We start from the raw sequence: 24938 nt of genomic DNA on the forward strand, positions 1-24938 counted from the left end.
CGAACTCCTCACGGGGAGACTTCCCCTTCAACCAGTCCCCCGTGTTTGCCTCCCACCAGAGGAAAGCGGGAAGCAGCTGAGCAAGGCCCGGCCCCGCGCTGGGGCTGAGCCTGGCGGGGTGCAGCCTCCAGGGGTCTCCTGGGCCACCGCCTCCCCGCTCCCGCAGCGGCGGGGGCACCGCGGGGAAGAGAGACACGACAGCACCCCCACGACACGCATACATATACATACGTACATACGTACCTATACACACATACACACATGACACACCGCCGCACCGCGCGTACGGACACACACGCAGAAGCTGCCCCGCATCGCGCAGCGGGCACACGCGCACCGCACCGGCACACGCGCGGAAGCACCGCCCCGGCCCGCCCCCGTCCACCGCCCCCCTCCGCCCGCCGCGCACACAGACACCACGCACACGCCCGGCTGTAAATGACTGACTGACGGACGGACGAGCACGCAAGTAGGGACGCCGGGCTCTGGACGGATTATTCACCCCGTACCAGGGACACGCAGGAAACCACTTCACCTACCTCGCGGGCCGGGCGGGGGCAGGAGGGTCCCCAGCCCCCACCGGTGGACGGCGAGCGCCCCGAGTGTCCGAGGAGCCTGACCAGGTAACGTGTCCCTCCCGGGCAGCACCGCCGGGCTGAACGGGCAGCCGGCTCAGGCCGTGGGGCGCCGCCGGATACGCCGGGGGCCGGCTGGCGGGAGTGGGCAGAGGCCGCCCTGATTCTCCACTCAGGTGCTGAGGGGATGCGGGCGGGTGGTGCCCCGGAGCGCGGGTGGCCCCCAGCCGCTTGGCCTCGCCTTCCCAGCCCGCGGGGCGGCGGCTCCCGGCCGCCCTGCGCCGACCCGCGGCGCGGCTGCAGTGGTGGTGGCGGCGGCGGCGGGGGATCGGGGCTGCCGGTGCTGCAGCTCCGCGCTGATCCCCGGGAGCCGCGCTCTGGTGGCGGCAGGGATTAGCGCGGGTGGCTGGCAGGGGGGACACCGGCATCGGTGTCTTTGTGGTGAGGCGGGCAGGGGCTGGGTGCCCTCAGGTGTCAGCCGGGGCCGGCCCAGCCGCGGCAGCGGCGCCGCGGTGCTGGAGGGGGAGGCCCGGAGGCGCTGTGGGTCTCGGCCTGTGCCGGACGCAGCGGGGAAGCTGGTGCCGCGGTGGCTGCAATGTGCAGTTAACCTGTGAGGATGTCAGGGAGAAGCGGTGGCAGAAATGTCAGTGGGTAGGGCTGGGGCACTGGCCGTCAGTCGTGTGTGGCCTTTGCAGCGTGGTTGGGTTTGGAAGCAGGAGGTAGAGGGTGCTGCCCGTGTTTTCCAAAATCAGATGGCACGCGTAAAAAGTGGAGCAGATGGTGGTGGTTGTGGTTATTATGGAAGAGGTTCATGAAAATCGTGTATTTCCTTTAGATAGTTTTTGTGTTGCCTCTCCTGGCTGAAAGAGGAGATTTTTCACTTGGCAAGGAAAAGTGTTGCTGCGAGTTGGCTTGTAAAGGAGCGGGGTGATTCTGCCTTTTCTCGGAGAAGTAAACCCCCCACAGCTTTATGTCTCCGTCTCACCTTTGAGACTGACAACACTGTCTTGGCGTAGAGAGAAACTGCAGTAAGCTTTATTTCTTATTGCACACCTTTATAGTTGAATGTAAATAGAAGCGAGACTCAGAATCTCCTCTTATCCTTTTCAATGCCAGATGTGTTTTTCTATCTAGTATATATTGCACTTGAAGTGTTAAACTCTCAGGGGGCACGGAGGTGGGGGTGTGAGGCAGGGTCTGCTAGTTACTTCAAACAATTCTCTTTGCACATACTTAAGAAGGAAAAAAAGGAACATGTTGAAAAAGCAGCTGAGGAATATATAAAAGTGAAATATTAATGAACTGAAAAAGCTCAGATAGCAAAGACATTGCGCCTAATCATTTGGGAAGATTCTTGTCTTTTTTACAACTCCTCGTTGTATGTGTGCCTGTAGTACAAATGCAGTCGGTATAAAGGACAGCAATATTTGTATTTAAATAGCTTGAAGTAGTAATAGTACATAATTTGTTTTTTTGCCTTGGTGATAATATCTGCAGTGGCTTGGTTTAGCCATGATTTTTGAGGCTGCTGTAGGACAGAAAATTATTGCAGAAACAGAAAAAATATTTCAAGAATGTTTTCTTAAAAATGGAAATGGGAAGGACTGACTGAGACCTGGAATAACCCAGAAGAGCAACTAGAGCTTTAGAAAGACCTCTTACAGACATGAGGATAATTTATTTTCCTCTGATGTTACTATTTATCTCTAGCATCCCAAACGAAGTGCAGCATCTCCTAAATGGGCAAGACTGTCCCAGGAGAAGGTAGTACATGGCTGTCCATGAGCTGCGGAAAGCGTGTAGTACAAACAAGGGATATTTTCTGCAAATAGCATTTCCTTTACGTCTTGGAGTCTGGAGTGCAATGGTCCCTGTAAATTGAAGAACTTCCCCAGCTTGGCTTGAAAGGATACTGAGTGCAGCAGCTTTCTGCAGCAGTCTGATGAGGAAATCTAGTTCAGTGGGAAAGTTGTCTGTCAGCCACAGGGTGAAGTCCTGTGGCCCTGGCTGTAATCCCTGGTAGGACTTTTTGGAATAGCTGGTGCATATTGGTTTGAGTGAGGCCTGCCTTCTCATGAGCTTGGTGCAGGCCCCATCAGGCAGCATAGACGTGGGGAGCTGTACCATAAGGAGGAGCTGGAACAGTGCATAGGGTATGTACCATGTCTGGGTTACAAGAGATATTGCTTGGTGTTTAAGTCTGTTAGTCACAGAAGATGCTGAAAAACCATCTTGTATCTTCAGGTCTAAGCATATGGTTGTGTGAGTGCATGATCTGTCATGCTGTGTGAGCTGCCTGTGGTTGAATCTCTCCTTGAGTCAAGCCTAATACCTCATTTAAGCCTTTGTAGTTAATAGCTGGACATTGAACAACTTAAAATTGGCAGTGTCTTACTTCACTAGATAGTGTTTCATCAATTGCAAGAGAGAAGTAGAAATGTTGCTCCATCTGGATGAATTCCTACTCCTCCATGAAGGTTCATGGAAGATACTATGGCTTGGTTGGATTACCTCCCCTGGAGTATTTGGAAAGTCAGAATTGCATAAGGGCAATGTATGGTTTTATGTTTTGTCAATAGCGCAGATGTGAGTACTACTGAGAAGTATTTTGTCAAAATAATGGTAGATTTTGAGAAACATACAGATGTGCACATTCTGAGGACATGACATTTTCACTGAGGTTGAGTTCCTGGGTTATTTTCACTGTACTTCTGGAGGTGTTCTAATGTAAAGAGGCTGTGTATTTTACCAGGTGTTATAGATCTTTGAGGCAAGGTAAGAAGTGAAAGCTGCACAATTGTTTTTCTGAGGTTGATTAATACAAGTAAAGCATCTGAGGACATAGCATTTGTGTGTCAGTGAAAGTATCGATGGAAAAGAAACCTTACAGACATTTCAAGTCAAATGGTGCACATTATATTTTTGGAATACCCACCAGCTTGTTAGGCAGAAGAACTGAATTAAATTCTCTATCTTGCCAGAGTTACTGCTTGTTACAAGATTCAGTGCCTCAGGTCTTCCCCTTGTGAGTAGTTCTGCTGCAATTGGATGGGGGTGGTGGTAGGGGAACAAAAGGAAGCATATGCATAAATAAAATAATGGCAAGTAGGGGCTGGGTTTGTTTACTGAAAAATAATTATGCAGCTTAAGGTTTTTCTCTCATTATTGCGTTTATTTGGCAGATTTCTGCAGTGATAGTAAACTGGGTTTACTTGGTAAAGTGAATATGCTTTCGTATCAGACTTTAGCTATTGAATGTGCTGTGTCTGTGAGATGGCATGCAAAATACAGAACTTGTAAGCACATAAAACCTGTAGTGTGATTTTTTTGCTTCTAATATTTCATGTATATTCCTATGCTTGAGTAAGGACCTATAACTTTGAGGTTATGGAAGATGGAGCCATATATTTTACATCCAATTGTATTAAACCTCTGTAGCTGTTTGCTAGTTAAGCATGTTGATACTTGATGCTTTTTGACTTGTTCTCACTGCCCTACCTTACACAGTGTATCGTACTATATTTTCATATAGAAAATATAAGCACATACTTGGTGACTGCAGACTGTTGTATCATTTATACACTGTATGACAAAATGTTAATGTTTCCTATGCAGTCTACTGCTTTTACCTGAAAAGTGATCTGTCCTGTTAGAGAATAGTTGTTTTATAATAAAATGTAAGGCAGAAGAAATCACAGACAGGCAATAAGTAAGAGCAGAAAAGTCTTGGATGTGGAAAAGGCAAGAAGTTTTTAAAATGTGCACTGTAATCTGTTGCAAGTGTTTTGTAATTCTGCACGGAAACCAACCAACCAAAAAAACAACACAAAAAACCAGACAACCCCAAACCCAACAAACAACCCCCCAAAAACTTAGAGAAACAAAACCAACCCCAAAATAGACTGTCAAGGGGTGTTGTAAGGTCTGAATGATGATGGTTTTGTGTACAAATGTTCTGTGTTGAATATAGATGACTCTATTTTTTTTTTTTTTCCCCTGGTTATGCTAGAAAAGTCCCTGTCAATGTTGAGGTATGAATGTGTAATTGTTTTCTTCATAGATGGGAAATTGAGGTGGTGTTGTGTTGAAGTCACACAGTTGATTTGTGATAAAGATAATTGAACTGGAATATGCATCCCAAGTCACATGGTCTTATCTTAATGACTTAACTGCTTTAGTATAGTTATTTTGATAACTTGGCATAGATGTAGAAACTTCCTGCAGATGCACTTGCAGGATTTGGGTGTGGAGTTAGGCAACATTTTCTCTATAAAGGTTAATTAGTAGCAGATTATTTTTTTTTTCAGTTGAGGAGAAAAAGCTTTTCCTGGATTTTCTTTAGCTGCTGAGTTTGAGAGAAAGGAGTTCAGCGCTCATAGAATGCAATGACACTTTTGCATTATTTAAGGAAATAGCTCTTAATTTTTTATAATGCTCTAACATATCAGGAATTTGAGATCCAGTTCAGTCAGTAATGCTTTTGAGGGTCACAGCTGTCTTCCCGCTGCGAAGAACCAGTTGTGACAGACTGGTAGACAGCTTTAAAAAATGCCTTTTTTCCCCTATACGTTTTGGTGCAAATCATTGCCTCTAAAAATGTGTTGATTGGTTCTAGTGCATTTCCAGCTCTGCCTTTCTTCTCAGTTTTTGCCTCTTTCACTTTTGTTTTTGGGCCTCTTTCCTGCTCCTTCTTTGATGTGCCATCTTGATGTGATCTCTTAAAATGTTTCCATGTGAAAATAGCAGCTTTCAAGTCATTTACTGATTTTGTGTAGTACAGTGAGATTTAGATTTGGGTGAGAGTATAGTACAGAAATATTTAGCATCTACATGTTGCTTGTGTCATAGCCTAAAACCTTGTCATTTGAAGCAGAACCTGTGAAGCCATGATGTCTGTGCACATCACCTTCCAGTGATGTTAACCTGTCAGTTAGCCATGCCAGCAAAATCTGACACCCTGAGAAAGGTGGAGTCACCTGGTTCAGCCAGAATGTGGTAGAAAGGGTGTTTTGTGTTGAGGTGGCAATGGCAGCTTCTGCCCCCTCTGCCAGTTACCAAATACACTAGCATTTTCTGCTTTGCGTTTTTCTCTTTTGTAGTAGGTAGTAGTTCCAAATTCTTCAGTGTCTTCTAGCTATATTTACTGCAGTGCCAGTCAGGGGTGTGTGTGTGCCGTATTCTGCACTCCCCTGGCTTATTTATTCATTAATTTAAAGTATTTTGTATTGTTTTTTTACTGTATGACTGATGAGGGGAGAGTTTTGCTATCAATTCTCAGAGAAGTTTTGGCCATTTAAGCCAGTGGCAGAACTGCTGCTGATTTGAATAGGAGCCTTGGTGCCTGTTTTAACAGGTTTTACAACTTCAAAATACACAGGCTGGGTTCTTGATGACCCGCTTGTGGCACAAGTACAGTGAAAACAGAGTAACAGTTCTGCCAATAAAAAAAGATTGCCTTTCATTTTCTTTATTAATTGTGACCATACATATTACTTTAGTGTGTGCAAGAAAAATATTTATTCTGCTGTTAACACAGAAGCTTTAAATAAGAACTTAATCTATGTATTGAAAGGATGAAAATGCTAACAAGCTAATTTAATTTGCGGTATTCAGAAATATTAATAAACTGCCTTGGTAAACAGATTCTCCTAATGATCATGTTTTTTCTCTGTATTGCTGAAGGGAGGTGACTGACAGAAAATGGCAATAGGGAAAATGATGTTGCTTTCTCTATATTTATTTAAGTGATGCTGCAAGTTCATATACATTCTTTAAGATTCACAGATCTCTCAAATATCTTGAGGGCAGATCATGTCTTCAGCTGTGAGTGCAAGGTATCAATTGTGCATAAAATGACGAAGTAGCTATAGATAATATCAATACATATTAATTTTCTAGTATTGATACTTAAAACAAGTATTGGGACACGCAGCATCTGTGGGAAATAGCATTTAGAAAGTGATAGCATGTAACTCAAATGTTAGTTTTGAAATGCATGTGGAACTGCAGACTTTGTGATGTAGTCAGTTGTTGCTTGACTACTTGCCTCTGTGGGGAAAAAAGCCTCATGTAATACGTGCGTGCACAGCTGTAGCCTGTGAAGGCATTCTGATTGTTCCACCTACTTTCCTTCTGTTAGTAGTTAATGAGCTGTCAAGGATCCTGGGGTGGGAGAGCCAGGTAGGTATCTTCTATTCTCTTTTGGTTTTCCTGTTGCATAGGTAATGGCAGACTTTGCCCTCACTATAAGTAACAAAATAACTTTGCTTTGTTTTGCATGTGTTCTCGGTGTTGTGTAGCTATAGTTAGTGCAGTAATTACACTGTGGGTAGAAGACTTGAGCATCCTAATTTGTTGGTGTTTTGAACCCTTTTTTTTTTTTTAATGTAACACCTATAAGTTTTGTGAGAAATGTTATACCTATAAACTAGTGACAAAACTGTTGCTGATTTTAATGAAGCCTTTATTGTATTCTTATATTTTAGTATTTGCTAATTTGCTTTGTATAGTATTTGGTTTTGTCAATAACTGATTTTTAAAAATTACCAAGCATGTGCTGTTTTGATGTCTTTCGTTGCATCATTATGTTTTTAGTACCTCTAAAATTAGGTTATCAAAATATTTCTCTCCGTGAATTGAGAAGAATATAAATTTTTGAATGGTCAAGACATTGCAAATTCGACTGATGTGAATAAGTTCAATGTGTCTAAAAAGAAACTTTTCTGTACTTACAGACACCTATTCTATAGTAATGTTAATTATGCCAGGGCACGATTATCAGGTGGGAACCAAGGCATTTTGAGTTTTTATGAAGTCCAGGTGAAGCAGAGATTACAAAGATCAGAGATGTTAAAGTGATCACCTGGATTTAAAATTCTCAGAAGTTAATGGGAAAGTGAAAGAAGAATCTAAGATTTGGGAGAACCATGCCTCAAAATAAAATTGAGGAGTTACAGAAGACATGCGCAAAAAGTAGCTGAGGAAGAAGTAAAAGGAACATAGAGAAATTAGTTTGTCTGTTAACAGTTGACACTACAAATGGCTTCTTATCTGCTAATCTTAACTTTATAGCTAGCAAACTCTGGGGCATCTGTTGAGATGGGGAAGAAAAAGACAGAGGAGGGGTGATAGGGAATTAAAGAAAAATCAGCTCCAAGCTCCATGCCTTTGCTATACTCTACCACCGTTAGAAGACATTTAGGGATTAGTCACATTAGCTATAAGGTAATTTCTATCCTCTCTAAACCCTCATTGTAACATCCTGGTCTTGCTCAAATATGTTTTTGGTGGCTGTCTGTGGCAGGGTCTCAGCAAATTTCACACCAGTCCTTAGTATTTGCTCATGGCCCTTAATAAGGGAGTAATGTACAATTGTCTGCTAATGGCTGTTAGTGATAAATTTTGTTATAGATTAAATTTCTAATGGGCAGAAATCAGTACTGGAAGCTACAAGGCTGTTTTAGGCTGTCAGATCTGCAGTTCTGCTAAACTTGTATTTTTAATGTACAGAAAAGTTAGTTTGAACTTTTTTCATTTAATGTGTGACATGAGATAAAGCATGCAAACAGCAATGTTCTGTGGCATAGCTAAAGGCCTAATAACTTGATTATGCATCTGAATCTTCTTTGTCAGGAGACCCATTTCATTTATATTTATAATGGTTTCAAATTAAGAGGGTTAGAAAATGAAGAAGGCTGGGGCGTTAATAAGACACGGCTGAGGCTTTAGTTGACCCATACTGTGAGTTGCTTACAGGGAGACATAATATCCTTGTAAAAAGGGATCAGTTTAATGGGGTAAATATTGAATACATGCATACATATATATATAAAATACAAATATCCTTTGAGAAGGTTGCAATATAAGTTGTGGTGCTTTCAGCTCAAATCTATGGTGTATTCTACATGTGGAATAGTCAATATTTCAGAAAAAAGGATTTAGATTTATTTCATTTACTTGCTCTAGTACAGTGAAATCCAAGTTCACAGCTTTTAAAAATCTACTCTCAGATCTCTAAATACTTAATAACTGGTGGGGGAAAATAACAAAACAAAAAAGTACTCCTCATCTTGGTTTTAAAGAGTTTAATATATTGCAGGCAAGATGATTCTGAAAGCTGTATATTAGCAATACACATGACATTTTGTAGGCTTAGTTTAAGAGGGTGGTAGGATGATATTTATTGAAGTAGGTAAGCAAGAAGTTGTTACTTGAAGAATTTTAGAGTGTCTGTCTGTTTTTTCATGCTTTCATTTGAATATGACTGAGGTCCTACGGTGTAGCTATTTTATAATGATTCTGTATTCTTTGAAAACAGTCAAGGGGGAAAATGGTATGTATATAAACAAAGAAATTCTGTACTCACATTAAGAATTCCTTTTTCTTTCTGGTTTGCAATTGCCTAGGACAGTGCATGTGATTTCCAAAATGCTGAATTTGAACACCAGAGAAACTGTAAAACACTTACACAGCACTATCTGTTTATGCAGCATTTTCTAAATATAGGCTAAGTCCTTGTCATAAAGAGTTTGTATATTAAAGCAAGACTAGACTTGAGATGACACAGAACAGCTTGAGAGAGGCATGAGAGCTATGGTGAGGAATTGTGAAGAACTGAACAACTGGTACAAGTGAAGAATTTGAGGAAAGCTGGAAAGCTTGAAAGAACAGTGAAGATGGCCCTTCCCAATTAAAACCAACCCCCCAAAAGCCCAAACCAAACCGCAGCCCCAAAGCCAAATACAAAAAAAAGAAAACAGAAACCAGGAGTTTGAACTGCTTTTGTTGTCCAGGTTTTTGTTACTAGTTTTTAGAAACCACTATTTCTGTCTAATTTAGATAGTGAAACCTGTAACTGTGTGAAATCTATGGAAATTTTTTAATTATTAATGAAGTAATTAATTTAGTATTAATGAAATTACTGTTTACAAATGTAAACTTATGGGTCTAGATTCTCAGCTGGTGTTACAGTATTGCTTCCTTCAATGGAGCCAAATACTCCTGTTTGGCCTTGTGTTTGTTAGGCTGAGCAGTGACTGCAGAATGAAAAAGGATGGAGGAGGCAGGCAATGCAATAGCTTTTGAACTACAGTGCCTTTAGCTTCTCTCCTTTGTATGTTGTTGGTTCTCCTCCATTCTTCTTGAAACTGTTTTTCTGTCCTGGAATTTGAAAATGGAGTTTGTAAGCTTTTGGTTAATTGTGTTGCTCAGAGGAGAGATTGAAACGCTAAAGTGCAAACAGTTTATCCTGATTTTCTATGGAAACAATACTTGCTATCCTACTGTCCTGGTGTGTCACCTGTATATTAACCTGCACCAGGTATTTTTGAATTTGTTAGTTGCTTTCAGCAGTATCTGACAAAAGAATGGAGGTCTTAAGTTTTAAGAAGTTTTGAGAAATCAGAGTGGAGGGAGAGAGAGAGACTCACGTAAGAAAAAAGCTGCCTAGTGAGCTCATTCTATGATCAGTATCAATGAGTCAACCTAGGAGAGGAGTTGTGTGTGTACCCTGGCTGCTGGGATCTTCTTAGACATTAAAATGAACTAACCACAACATGCAAATCTGTAGGTAAGTAGGCCTTGTTAGGTTTGGTGCTCATAATGTATGTGAGAAAAAAGCCCGAGTGGTTTTCTTCTTTGGGTTCTTTTTTTTTAATGGTCTTCCTTCTTCCCCCGGGTTATTTTTATATCATCTTTTCCAAAAGCATAGGGTGGAACGCTTATGCAAGGTGTTGGACTGACGCCTGCTTGATGAGAATTGATTTGTTTAAGCCTGTGTGCTATATCCATTTACACCACCTGAAGCTTTGGATTTCTTTTTGTTAAACATCTCTTTGGTACCTCTGCTTTAAGGAGGTATGTTAAAAATAGAGAAGTAAGAGAAAACTTCATATAGAGGCATCTGTCTGTGCAGTAGTAAATCGCTTACCAATTAGTAGTGAAGCAAAAAAATAAATCCATGTATTTGTATTCAGATAGTGTGAAATCCTACCAAAGTGTTCAAAGTGGTTTGTTGCTCTAGTAGAAAATGAGCTTAGAAATAAAGCAAGGGAGTCTGTGTGAAAGGAAACTTAACAGACATATAGAATGGTAAGTTTCAGTACTAAATTGCTAAAATTTAGATAGTTTGTTTCTGAACTGTAGCTGATCACAATTTATGGTAGAGAATATACAGAATAAATATTGAAGAGAGTCACTGAAAAATAATGAAGTGGTGTGAGTGTTTGGAACAGTAACAAAAGCAAAAACTTCTTCATGTGGTTCTTTATCTTGGAACAGAGTTTAGACAGGGCACTGAAGTGGTTACTCAAGAGCATATTTATACATAAAAGTAACTTGGTTTGCTCTGTCAGGCGGGTGTGCATTGCCGTGTTCCTGTAAAACCATGTGCTCAGCTTGTGTGAGGACAATGCACCTGTTTATTGGAGTGAAAATTTCAGTGGAGATAAACTGATACAGGGTGTACAACAAAGTGACTCAAGGGTAAAGCATCCTTTTTAGTCTGGGAATCTTGCTTTGGCACTGTGATAGTTTTGTCTTTGTGTTAGTTGAGCTTCAGTCAGCGCTGGTTGCACTTCACTTGTACTCTGGTTACATTATATGTGCATTAGGCTTACTTTATCTATTATGAATGATTGTTATTGAGGAAAGCTGTTTCGTGAGCTACTTTATTACCTTCAATACCACAGACGTATAATACTTAGAGGTTTACCAGAGGGATTTAAGGAATTTGACAACAGAAACAATTACGGGGTAGTGGGAAGAATCCTTCAAAGTGTTACATTTGTTTCCCTGGAGTTAATCTTTACATATCAAAGTAAATTAACCAGAATATTCTGCTTAGATGTTTCCTGGATTCCCGAGTCAAAAGCTATTATGAGCAAAATGTGATCCTTTTTATTCCCCGTCCTACAATCCTTACTCAAAGTATGCTTCTAGTGAAGTTGAGATAACTGAACAAAGTAATATTCTACATACATTTGTGGTATTAAGGGAAAGACATCAGTCATTGTGATATGCATAGGTGACATTATTATTTCAGGAGATATTTTGCTATGATTTTTTTTTCTTTTTCTCTCTGTTAACTCTATTTTTGCCATTACTTAATCAATGCATAAAAAAATGAACAGGTGTTTTTCCTGTAAGGAATGCTAGGTCATAGCCTGTCATATCATTCTGGGAAGATTGTTAGAAAGGGTGCAATAGTTTGTCATGAATATAGTTTTCAAAATCAATTGAAGACCCGTGGAGACGTGTGCTGTGCTAGAATTGAGTGTTTTCATGCCTCACTTTGTCCTTGTAATGCTCTGAAGGTTTTCCTGCTGAGTGGCATTTGCTGGAGAGGTCAGATTTGATGGAGGTTGAAATAATGTCCTGGCTGGAGATGAAGCAGAATATATTTCATGTTTATTTGGCTAGGAGTAGATACACAGAGAGATGAATTTCAGTGTAATCCTCAAACTGTTCACTATGTTGCCCTAATCTCTACAGCTACATCTGATTACAAAAGAAAAAGGTCACCGGTAGGCTTTAAAAGTTTCTGCCATCTGTCCTGGTGCTTACCCTTCGTTCACCGAACGGATGTATTGTGAGCAGTTTGACAGGCTCCCTGTGTATTGCAGCTTTTTATTCTGTTTTTTACCTTCTGTCTCTCTTTTGGGTCTGTCCAACTGGAGCAGCATGTGGGTTTTCTGTTTCACCAGAACAATGCACATTAACATATCGTTTGGTTCAGTTCCTCAGCCTAGCACTTTGGATATGGGACCTTCTTTTTACACTGTACCTGAAATAACAGCTCACAAGGTCTCCTTGGTCTATTCCAGCAAGAGGAACTGTGTGCTTTCCAGCTCTTTCATTCTTGGGATCTTAGTGCTCATGGGCTGGTTTTACCCTACACGCCTTTTTTAGCTCACTGCATCTCCAAATCCCTGCTATGTAAGTGACTGTACCCTTTAGTTAGCTTTCTGGATTGTGCTCATCCTTAATCCTCATCTGACACTTCACTGTTTCTGTCTGTTGGGAAGATCTTGCTAGGCTTGAAACCATAGGAGGAGTGGGATGGCATATACTTCCAGCAAAAAAATAGCTTTCTAGCAGCTCCTGGCCAACTTTATGGTGTGTAGTTGAAAGGAATATGATTACTTGTGATTGCTGTGGAGTAACAGGGTGCTGTCTTTTCCAGAGCTGAGGCATACATTTCACAACGTTTTCCATGCTGAGGTATCTCATTCATCTAAACCACATTTTGTCAATGTCCTGAGTGGAATAAAGCTTGTCATGACCTCCATGGGCTTTTGAGAAAATACTATCATTACTGGAAAGCTGGGTTAATCTCTCCCTAAATCCATAAGTAATTCAGGCTGTTACTGTGGTTTCAGCACTCTTCCCTAGAAAGCACAAACCAGGAGAGTAATGGATACCAAGAAAATAACCTACAGATAAAAAATCTGAGAGCTAATCCCAGTATTTTTAAATAATCAATAAATAATTTATTAGAATACTTAAATATTTAAAGTGTATTTAAAACACTATTTCAGCAACTTTGCTTCTTTGGATTTCTCTTTCAAATTTTTTCTGTTCATGATAGAGGTTTCAGGTATGTTGTTATTTCCCCCCCTGACTGTATTGTAATGAAGCATTAGATTGAAACAGGAAATTGTTGATGTCACTGTTTGAGTACAGTAAGGCATAGGTACCTGAGGCAGATGTATGGGCTGGCCACACCAGATCAGAAGTCCTGTATTCACAAAGCATCCTCCAATTAAAAGTATTTACAGTTGTGGAAATTAAGAACTGAAAGTCTTGGTGAGAGCTAGTTATGTCCACAGTGCCCAAGATAATGCAAATTGTATAAGCTGACAGTATTACACTGTGAGCTAAGGGAATGCTGCTGATCTTCTTTTTGTTTTTTGAACTTTGATAATCCACTGTCCCATGTGGCCAAACAAGGGAGATCTTTTCTGTGCAGCAAATAGTGGCAACAGTTTCTTGGCAGCTGAATTAATATCAGATTCTGTAACAGGATTTCAGATTAACATTAGATTTGTAGTTGCTAGTGGTATTTTGGCCTCCTGACTCTCTTCATAGGAAGAAAAAAAAATCCTCTAAGGTATTTGGGTCTTAAATCTGATATCCCCTACTTTCTTACATAGCATATGTGTGTCACAGTTTGACCCCTTAGCAGATAATGGTGTGAAAAGCACTATAGCCATGACTAGTATCAGTTCTTAAACTTTGAGATTCTAGATGAAGAAAAAGGTTGTTAGTGTATGTATAATAAGAGGAATTCAATTTCAAAGAGTGATCTGTGCTGTTTAATAAGATGAACTCGCTTGTACAGGGTTCATTTTAATAAGCTAAATGAAACATTGCGTAAGTAAGAAGCAAAGATTTAGGTCACCTTTAAACTACATTAGAAAAACAGTGACTAACTGAAGTAGTGGGTAATCAGTCCCCATTTCATACAGGATATAAGGCTGCAATATGTCTCTGCATGGGGGAGCACTGAGCAGAAATAAAGGAGGTGTTTTGCTTGCTGTATATTTTGTTAGTGAGACTGCTTGCTGGAATGAGTCAGTCTGATCTCTTACATTGAAAAATACGATGTTAGCTTGACATTAAGGAAAATGAGGGAAGCTTATTCACGAATTGGAAAATATTTTACCCTGAGGGGTTAAAAAAGCTCTGCTTGTTTGCGTTAACAGGGAAAAAAAAACCAACTTGCATTTCCACATTTCTATTTACCAAGTGCAGGTAAGAGGAAGCTTCTTGAAATTGGGTGGTGTTTAGTTATACTTTAGTTGGAAGTACAAGAAGAGCTTCTACAAAATCTGGAATCTGAATATGAAGGAACTAATTTGTATAGGTTGTTATATAGGAGGTCTGAAATGATGCTCATCATGGTTACTCTGTCCCTAAAATCCAGGAATAATAGAGTCATTGCTGGGATGCACACCATCATGAGGTAAATTTTATCATAAGACTCCGGATGGATTAAAAAGGTGATTATTTTCGGAGTCTGCAGCCTAGGTATCTTCTGCTTAGCACTAAATTATTTTTAATATGTATGCCTTTTTCTTGCTCATGCTGATTACTCTGTCCATTAATTATTTTTTTTACAGCTTAGAGTGGGAAAATAATCTAACCTCTTCCATCTTCACGTTCTTGCACATTGGGACAGACTTAATAAGGAAGTTGATGGAGAGAGGTTAATTAATTTAATTAGTTTCCATGGGACTTGGGGAAAAAATAAAATATGGGTACTGTTAATTTTCTCACAGAAGACTGTTTTCTGTAAGTGTATATACTGAATTAAGTTTGGCTTAAAATATTTCTGGAGGACCTTATTTTGATGCAGCCTAAGGGATAGGATGGCTCAAGTTCTTGGGGTAAAAAGAGGGATCTGGGACCTGCAAAATGCTTCCCTTCATCCTTGGCAGTAAATGTCCCTCCCCCCCAGACCACTGCAGAAGCAGCGTCTATGTTGTATGCCAGACTGTGTTCAAGAGGAGGGGTTAAGCTGCTAGGTCTGCCATCACTGCTGGAGCAGCTGTTCTGTGTCTCCTCCAGGTAGTGGGCCAGATGGAGGTGTCTCATGTGCCTGGTGTGGCCCACAGGCTGTCCTCTGAATGGTCCACATGGCGAGCCAATGTTCATAGCTCTACAGTAGGCTTCTCCTGCTAGCATTAAGTGGGTTTTCTATAAGCTTGTGATTCTGTTGTGTAAGAGTACACTGAAAGTCTTGCTTTCTTGAGAATACTGAATGAAAAAGATCGGGCATTTTTTCTGAGTAATTGAGTGATTATGGACCTTGCTAACCAGAAACTTAGGTTTCTTCTCTCTCACCCTCCAGCTATGACTGCAGCTGCTTTCCTTGTTATCTGCTGGCCTTTTGCCTTTTACATGTGTGGATGTATGCAGTTGCAGTCACCCCCTATGCTATATTAGCAGTCTGTGCCAGGAGGAGCCCTCAGAGACCATGGCTTAGCTCTGCTTAGGCTTTGCTGTACAAGCCTATTGTTAGACAAAGCTTCACATTGAATTCACATTTTCATTATGAAAACATGCATCTAATTGGTTCTTTCAGCTAACTGAAATGAAAGATGGGTGGCATCTGTTTAATAAAGTCTGTCATCATCTGGAGATTAAAGGGAGAAATACTTACGCTTTCCTGTATCTTAGTGTATTGGCTTAGTATTTCTAAAGAGGTTTGATGCTGACCTGGAGTTTTATATGACACTTTATGCAGTCACTACATAGCTTGAAACTGTTGTGAACATGTTTCCATATTGACATTTGCTTGGACACAGTTGGATATCAGAGTATTTTACCTGTAAATTTGAACCCTCAGAAAGTGAGAGTGAGCTTTAACAGTGTTGTGTCTGAACTGTCCGGGACAAAGACTCAAATTTAACCGGGTTTCTCTCATTTATTTCCATCATGATTCCCTGTATTTCTAGAACTTTAGTGTATGATATTTTTCCTTTAGTTCTTTCTTGGATATGATACTTCTCCAAAGAAATCTTTATGCTAAGAATTACATTCAAACACGACACAAGCTGAAAAAGCCTGTAGATAGTTGAGGCATACCATATGTTGTCCACCACTTCGCTGCAGCTGGATTCTGCAGAAGAATGTTGGGGTAGCATTTCATAGGGTGAAGTGTATGGAGGCCATATGACGTGTTTCTTGGCTAACTATGAACTTCTGATTTTTTTGTGTATAGCACAAGCATAATGCTTTTTTAATATAGGTTTTCTGTATGTGTGTATATATGAGAAAGTTGATTTTATACTACAGTATAGTAGAGTAGTGTCATAAGGTATAATTAGGCAAGCTATAATTAAACTAATACTGAGTTATGTACTTTAGGATGATACATTATTTCCTTTTGGATTGAGGCCATTTCTTTCATGTGGTTTCCATGTCTGTGATTTCTTATTCTTAAAAATATGATTAAAGACTCAGCAGACATACACAGTTAATGGCATAGTGGGGAAGTTCAATATTTTAATGACTTTGAGGTGTAAAGACCCCACCCCCACCCCATTTATTTATCAGAAATGTTATTTAATGTTTAATCTGTGCTAATGCAATTTGATAAAAGTGAAACCACAAAATGCAGCATCTCTGAAGCTGAAGCTTAGAGCTAGGATATTGCAAGTAAAGGGTGTGTTCAGAGGCTGTCCTTTGTGCATCAGCTGAAACTACTGGATGCCATGTCACAGTAAGACTATAACGGGAGCAGTGGTTGCTGACCAAGAGGTCAGTTGTGAATGTTTTTGCGACTGAAGGATTTGGAGGGGGTGCCCTATTCTAAGGACTGTCCTTGTTTCAGCTGTCATAGACAAATTCCTGGACTGATTTGAATCAACTGCTTCAATACCATGTATTTGGTTGCAGTGAAAGATTGGAGGGATTCTCAGGTGCCTGCATCAGAAATGGGAATGTGCCCTCATGGAAAGCTGCGGACAATTAGGGGACAGCATGATGAGACGGAGAGGGATTGCACTAAGGGCCTGTGAGGAGGGAATGGAGAAATCTGGTGTCAAGGAAAAAAGTGATGCTTTATGTGTGTATGTGCAGGTTGTGTGCCAGCAGCTTGACAGCGTCTTAGAGGATGACAATTAGACTGCTGACCTTGAATGATGCTCCTTTTGCCGTATGACAGCTGGATGGCTGTAGCCCTTTGGAATGAACCTGTTCAACTGGGAACAAGCAGAGCTTTCAGAGAAAAGGCAGCAACCCCAGTCAGTGTCAGACGGACAGAGTGTTGCTGAGTTTATCTTTCTTTTTTTGTTTTCCTCTGAAAAAGATTCTGAGCAAACATAACGTACACTGTGTTTGTGTATACATACTGTGTACACTGTTGTCATGGTTTAAACCCAGTCAGGCAGCTTGTTCACTCACTTCCCCCCCTTTCTTGCTTTCCCCCTACTCCTGGAGGGACAGAGAGGAGAATTGAAAAGAATGCAACTCCCACAGGTTGAGATAAGAACAGTTTAGTAACTAAGGTATAACACAAATCACAACTGCTACCACCAATGATAACAATGATAAAGGAAATAACAAGGGAAGAGAATACATCACCTCACCACCAGCCGACCGATAACTCACCCCCCAGGCCTGACCAAGCACCGACCCATACCTCCTCCAACCCTGCAGTCCACCAGCCCTTCCGGGTAACTCCCCGTTACATCCTGGCCATGACGTGCTGTGGTATGGAATACCTCTTTGGTCAGTTTGGGTCAGGTGTCCTGTCTCTGCTTCCTCCTGGCTTCCCCTCCTCCCTGGCAGAGCATGAGGCTCACAAAGTCCTTGGCCAAACCAAAACATCCTTGTTATCAGCTCTGTTCCCAGGCTGAAAGTCAAAACACTGCACTGCACCAGCTACCAAGAAGGAGAAACATGACTGCTACTGCTGAACCCAGGACAACTGTAAATATTTACATAAGCTCCCATCCTTTTGCATGCATGATTTCTATAATAAAGTTGCTTGCTACTGCCTGGTGAAAATTGTTGTCATCTGTTTGACAAAATGTTTGTGTTTTTTTTTTTTCCCAAGAGATTTCTGCAGTAGTGATGGTCTTAAAAATTGGTTTAAAAATTTGTCATTAAAACCTAATGACACATCTGTTCTGCTATAAGACTATATAATGCTTTATTAAAACTAATAGCATATATTTTCAACTACTTTTAAAACTTTTTCTATCTCCTTACCATAGCAATAACATAGTAACATTTACTGCTTACACAGTGCTTGACCTTTCCAGAAGCACTTTACAAATGCTAATTAATTGTTTTCTGAGCTTGAAAAAGCTGCACGGGGTGGAATGTGGGCAGGAGCAATGGGGACAGCCAGGCCGGGAGAGCAGAGTGCTTCTTGCTACACCTCGTTATTTCCGGCTGTGAAGAGTATTGTCAGAGGTGCCAGCCGCCTTTCATCATCCTTCCCTCTTGATAGCTCTTATCTCGAGGAGTCCACCCTGTGTATTCCTTAACGAATCTCTCCTCTGACAATACATCATGAAGTTTGGCTTCCTACATACTTTTAGGCCCACTGGGGTTTTCAGTGGAAAACAGCTATTATGGCTGTATTCTCCCTTTATGCCTTGGACAAGGAGGGATTAGCATTTGTGTAGTGCCTTCCAAATAGGGATCTTGAAGAGTCTAATGAATTTGGCATTTCCCCATTTTGCAGATGTATAAAAAATTAAAGCTCAGATAAGTCAGAATTGGAAATAGCATATTGGTTTCCTGTCAAATAACTTCTCTTTAAATGAATGAATAAAACTGATTTAATATAGAAAGCAGAAATGCTCTGAATTATGAAAAAGAACAAGATTATAGGACCTAAGTAGTGAAATATACTTTGCATCGCATGCTTAAGTCAGAGGAAAGGAAGAGCCAATATCCATGCATGTTGAATTGGGTTCACAGTAAGATAGTGCATACACCTGGGAATTTGCATATAAAAGACTGCTATAATTGTTAATTTCATGAGCAGATTGATTAGCAATGGCCAAGAAAACTGAGTACCAACAGCAAAAAAATATTCCCAGTCCACACCCATCACCATTGCAAGTGGAGCTGGGTTGATATTTTTTTTTTTTTTTTACCACCAGAGGAACTGTGTTTAAATCTGTTTTATTAAAAAGCACATTAAACTATCTTGCTCCTGAGTCCTTCAGAAGCACTGAAACATTGCTTTCACTGCTCTCTTTGGCTGGTATGTGAAAATAGGACTGCTGCTGTTAGGGATTTTCCTTACCTCCATCTGCCAATTACAGCCATACCTCTAGTGTTGTGCTCCTCTCCCTTCGGTGAGGTATGATCGTAACTTGTGCCCTGGGCTCCCACAACCCTCTGAGCTTCTGCAGTAGTGGCCTGGACTGCAGGCTACCAAGTTCAAGTGCACTTTTCTTTGTGTGTCTTGCCCTGTCCTGTCCAAGGAGAACAGGATGGCATTTCCAGAGATCCCACAGGGGCTTGGAGTTGAGAGCTCGAATAGGAAAGGGGCGAAGGTGTCAAGAAAAGAGGAGAAAGGCAAATGAAATCAGGAAAGAAAGTTCATATTGAAGTGTGTCAGACTCTTATTTTTTTACCTGGTATTAGGTTTTTGTAGAGCAATGTCTGCTGCACTTTCAGGAAATGGTATCAGCATTTGAATATAAAAAAATATTTGCTTTGCTTTTTTTTTAGTCAGGTTTTCTGACCTTCCAGAAACGGAATGTTGATTAGCTGGTGATCATGATAAATGATTATTTCCTGAAAAGTCAAACAGGCTTGGCTGAATTGATGATTTTTTTTTTTTTTATCATCTTTGTTAGCTAGTAATAATCAGTCCAATATGTTAGTGCCTCTCTTTGCTGTATTTCACCGCACATCTTAGTTAAGGTTTGGATTTTCTGTTAAGCTTTTTCCAAGGTAAGAACACAGATATAGCTGAAATAGATCAGCCCATGGCCTGTTTAAAATCTCAGTAGAGTGGCAAGGGCTCCAGGAGTTGCAGGTGTGACTTTTACAAAGGCATTGCCTTTATTCCTTGCACTTTTGAGATTTGCTGAAGCTCTCAAAGTTGAGATTTAACCAAGTATTTGCATAGGATGTTGACATTAAATACTGTACTCATCAGCATAGTCTTCTCCATAAAATCAAATACTGTTTTTGATTCATTCCAAATTCTAGCCTTTGCAAATGGTGATGGGCCAGGGATCTGCAATCCTTGGTACTCCTCAAGAAATGAGAGCCAGGAACATAAATCGCTGTGTTGTGAAGCATCTATGAATGTGCTAAAATCCCACAGAATTACAGTATTTGAACACTATGTGCAGCATACTGATTAACCTTAAATGGTAGAGGAATATATATATATTTAATAAAAAAAGATGGCTTGGACCCTAACCACCTTATCAGCATAGAGTACTGTAGTGTGTGTCTGTTTGCTCTTACTGCTAGAGGCAGCTAAGAATGGATGAATATGTGTTGTTAGAGGCACCCTGTTGTAGTAAAAATCCTAACAACCTGGAAAGCTAATGTATATGCACAAGTTGGTTGTAAGTAAAAACTTACTCTCCTTTTAGCTCACAAAGCTAATTTTTGGCCTTTAAGTTTTAATTTTAGTACACATCATAGCTTAATTATGCTCTCTTTTCAAGTGCTCTCAATTTTTGTGTGTGCAGCTTTCTCTATGATGTTTTATATTAATGTTTAGGGTTTCATATAGGAAATAGGACTGAATCAGCTAATACAAATTTTTTAAAAAGATAGTCCTGAATAGGTGTAATTAAACACGCAGTTTGTCACCTCAGTAGGCAGAAATTCCATGCTTGTTCTAGTGTCTCATTGCACTGTCTTGGGTGACTTTTGGTTAACATGTTATCTGAACTGATCAGTGGTGAAGTTCTTAAGCTGATATTTAGATTCCTCACTTAATGCATTGTTTTTATGAATGTTGTCAGTTCGGTATGACACATAGGTCTTTGATTTTAGTCTCCTCTTACATACATAGAAGCAATTCTGCTTTGTTTTCTATCTACTCATACTGAGAGCCTTAGCTTGGAAACAGGGTTTTCTTTCTTTTCTTGGCAGCTTAGATCTTGCAGGAATGGTAAGTCCTGTGATCAGAGCAGGAAGTCTGAAGTTTCTTTTGAAAGTGTGAGGTCCTGATTGCTGCTTAGTAAGAAAGCTGAATTTCTGCATTAGGTAACAGGAATTAAGAAGTGACACGATGCTGAGATCTTCTACTTACAAGCTCAGGGTTTTTAATATCTGAATATTGGGTCAAATTGGTTTGCAGAAGGTTTTAGAAAATGATCAAAGTAGCGTTGTGACCAGTAGCCCTATCAGCTTTTCAGAGGTTAAGGCATCTGTGCAGCCTAAAAAAAGTATTCTAGAGAATAGTAGATTATTAGAGATCTCAGAAAACATGCTTAGGCTATTGCATATGCAAATAAAGTTATGCTTTCCAGTATCCAAGCAGGTATGGTGTCAACTGTAACTAATCTGTCAGAGGTCACTTGTAATGCCTCAGGTAGTGGGAAGACTCAATGGGTAAAATTCTGAATTCAAGCTTAGGTTAGTATGGGACTGCCAACAACAGTGGGGTTATTCTATGTTTATATCCAAATAGATGATTATCTAATTAGTTGAATGAAAGATAAAGACCTATAAACCATTGAACTGGAAAATGTTTGTCTTTATTAAGGATGTTGAAATCCACGTTAAATACTCAAAATTGAATGAATAAAGACAGACAAATGATAGGAACAGGCTGTTTTTTTTAGCCATCTGGATGTTAGTATGATGCTGAGATAGTGTTTTTATCTGTATTGGAACATTCTTTGTGGAAGCATTGAATATAAACACTGTATACCCAAGCAATTTTTACAATTTAAGTTGTGGCACATATTTGATCAGGAAATGTCACCGCAGACTGCCTGCTGAAGGTCAGAGAGTTAAATATTGGAGCTGGATTCTAACTGGGCCAGATAATACAATAGCCTATAACAGTATTAGTAGTCATGCAAGCTGAGATAAAAGTTATCAGGGTTTGTTTTATAAGCTGATTGCTGTAGGAACCTGTGATGCTGCTTCCCTCCTCTCCTCTGTTTAGAACAGTGCAAGAGCTGGTGGCATTAAAGGGATAAAAAGGTTTCTTACAGTTGAATCATCTTTGTAAAAAGAAAGTTGACTTAAAGGTTAAGTGATCTCAGCCTATATACTGAATGTTATATCACTTCAGCTATACCAGTGAGATTCTTGCAATGCAGAGGTGTTCCATGAGGGTTGGCGCAGCACCATGGGGAGGTAAGTGCTGTGAGTAAATTTATTGCCAAAAATATCTTTAGAGTGAAGTAATGGGAGCAGCTTTGTATGAATTAGAGAATTTGGAAGTGGATTAGGAATTTGGAAGTGGAACTCTTAATCTCCGGATACCTCGATACAAAGAGTCTGGTGAGCTTTTGGGAAAAGATGTGTAGAACTGCCATACTGAGACTATTAAAGAAGCAGAGCTGAGCAGCTTTAATCTGTTTATTTACTACTGAAAGAGTACACACAGGGAAAGATGGAATAAAATTGAATGTAAATGTAAAATGTTTCTTGGTTTGGCATACTTTTTATAAAAAATTTGCAGTCAATTAGTGAAATGAGAGAAGGTGGCAAAGTACAAGAGCCAGATACAATTAACTGGGGGAAAAAAATCTGCTTCTTAGTATCTGTTTATTCAGGACTAGCTGCTTTCAAGTATGTTCTCTGTTGATCTGGGTTTTATGAATGAATATTGAACAGAAGGTACCACTTTTTTTTGAGAGACTATTAGCTGATGCTCAGACACACTGATTCAGTAGCTGGGTGTATGCTGAAATGTATTATACTCTGATAACTAGTCTGGGTACGTAGAAGATTTCACTATTGTCAGATCTTTAATGCTGAGCGGGGAGCTGCTAGCCTGAAATACAGCCTTGTCACCCCGAATATGTCTTCTCATAGTTTGTATTCCTATCTACATTACATTGGCACTTTTTTGCTGCATGCTTTGTTGGACATCTTACTCCTCCTTCACACTGCCTGTTTTCTTCTACATTTCCCTAATTAACAGGGAGATGAAGGAATACTGGAAGTGCTGAATCATTGTTTACTACATATTGTCCTTGCAGTAAAATGAATCATGGGTTTCTCACTAAACCAAAGCAAAACAATAACCAAAAACCCCCTACTTTTGTTCTGACTCAAGCCGTTTAGAGTTGAACTTTATCCGTCTTTGTATAGTTAACTGGAAAATTGAAACCTGCTTATGCTAAGAGCTTCTATTCAGTACAGTACCCGCTGAACCTCTGTGAGCTATTGCTCTGATCCAGAGCAGTACATCTGTCTTAACCATTTGGTATAGTGAGGCATCTACTTAACATCACTCAATGTCCTCATCAACAGATACTTCAAGGAGACTTTGTGTATGAATGAGAGAATCTTCATGCTATACACATTTAATGGGTAAGTGGAGAAAAAAATTGTGTAGCTTATTTTTTTTATTAAAAAAGACCAAAAAGTAGAGGATTTTAGAGGGACTTAAGTTTTTTCTTTCATCATTCTTCCACCTTTTCTGATCCTGTAGTCACAAAAAAAAACAATAGTCACAAAAAACCCCAATAGTCACAAAAGCTAGTGATGTGCAGTTGCTTTAAGCCTGCCAATAACAGGGATTCCTTTTCCCCTTCTCAGCCTCAGTTTGTGGAGCGAAAACCAATCCCCTCATCTAATTGAATATCTAACTCCTTTTTCATGCTGGAGGTTACTGTAATTCACATGTACTGAAATCGGTCTGGGGTCTATTGTGGGACATGGTAAATGACTCTGTGTAGATGTGATTGATCTCTTGGAGAGTATGTGGTTTGTCTGATGCCGTTGTGAAATGGCAGGAGCAATGCACAGAAATCAGGGTTTCAACAAGGATTTTTACTTAAGTCTTAGAAATTGCACAGGCCTTTGAAATCTGATTGCTTAGATTAGAGGCAGTGAAGACAGAAGGAATTCTTAGTTTTATGTGTGGCTGTATTGGTACATATCAGTCCCAATAATATCAACATTTGCACTTCTCTAATTTGTGAAAAGTTGTTGGAAAAAAACAATTAAAAAACCCAAATCAAGCAAACTTTAAAAATTGGAAATCCTTTCAAGCTCCTTAGGCCTCCTCAGGAAGGGAGAAACTGACTGATTCATCCAGGAAGAGCAGTGAAGTTACTTTAACAGAAATATTGCATAGCTTCGGAAAGAACGAAACAGGTGTATTTATGTATGGTGCTAGGTATTTCTGAGTATGTATTTTTACATGAGAAACATCTTCTACTGTGGCAGCTACGATATTGATGTTGGAAAAAGTCTAAGTAGAACTTCTGTTAGCTATTCAAATAGGTGATGGTGTGCTGTGGTGTGCTCTTTACCTAAATCCTTTGAAATAAAGAAGAGCAAGTTGAGTATCTTAGCTGAAGGCTTGTGCAGGATATGCCTACCAGCAGGTTATTTGCAATTTGATAAGGATGGTTCCTATGCTTTCTATGCAAAAGAGCTCATGCCTTGGAAATTATACTGATGGCAGAGGGCTTGGAGAGTTCTAACCTGATCAGAGGTTGCAATTACTGTATGGTTGCCAAATTTGAAAACAGCCTGGTGTTTGAACAGTAAAAATTGTTAATGCTATACAAGTTCATTGGCAGGAAGGAAGCCTGCCTGCCTTGTAGTGGCTCATATGATACCTGAATTCAGCATAAAGGAATTATCACTTGTGAAGAAACAAACTAGCTTCTAGAAAATGGGTACAGCTGTTAAAAATCCTGGCTAAGACCGGCCAGAACAGAATCAATTATG

At 40.1% G+C, this 24938-nt stretch overlaps 1 protein-coding gene across 5 annotated transcripts in view; it reads left to right on the forward strand.

The window, feature by feature from the left end:
* The first annotated feature begins 222 nt into the window (after positions 1 to 222).
* CCSER1 (coiled-coil serine rich protein 1) overlaps positions 223 to 24938 on the forward strand; it is a 709606-nt gene continuing 684890 nt past the window's right edge. For 2 of the 5 annotated variants that reach the window (XM_062637611.1, XM_062637613.1), the window contains exon 1: positions 224 to 623. The gene's annotated coding sequence lies outside the window, so the exon portion shown is untranslated. Of the gene's footprint in view, positions 624 to 6726; positions 6756 to 24938 lie in introns of those variants that run through there. The other 3 variants (XM_062637609.1, XM_062637612.1, XM_062637610.1) reach the window with 3 other exon arrangements.

Source organism: Pezoporus occidentalis, unplaced genomic scaffold, assembly GCF_034315485.1.
Source record: "Pezoporus occidentalis ecotype Australia unplaced genomic scaffold, CSIRO_AGI_Poc_V1 ctg53, whole genome shotgun sequence".
Lineage (NCBI taxonomy): Eukaryota > Metazoa > Chordata > Aves > Psittaciformes > Psittacidae > Pezoporus > Pezoporus occidentalis.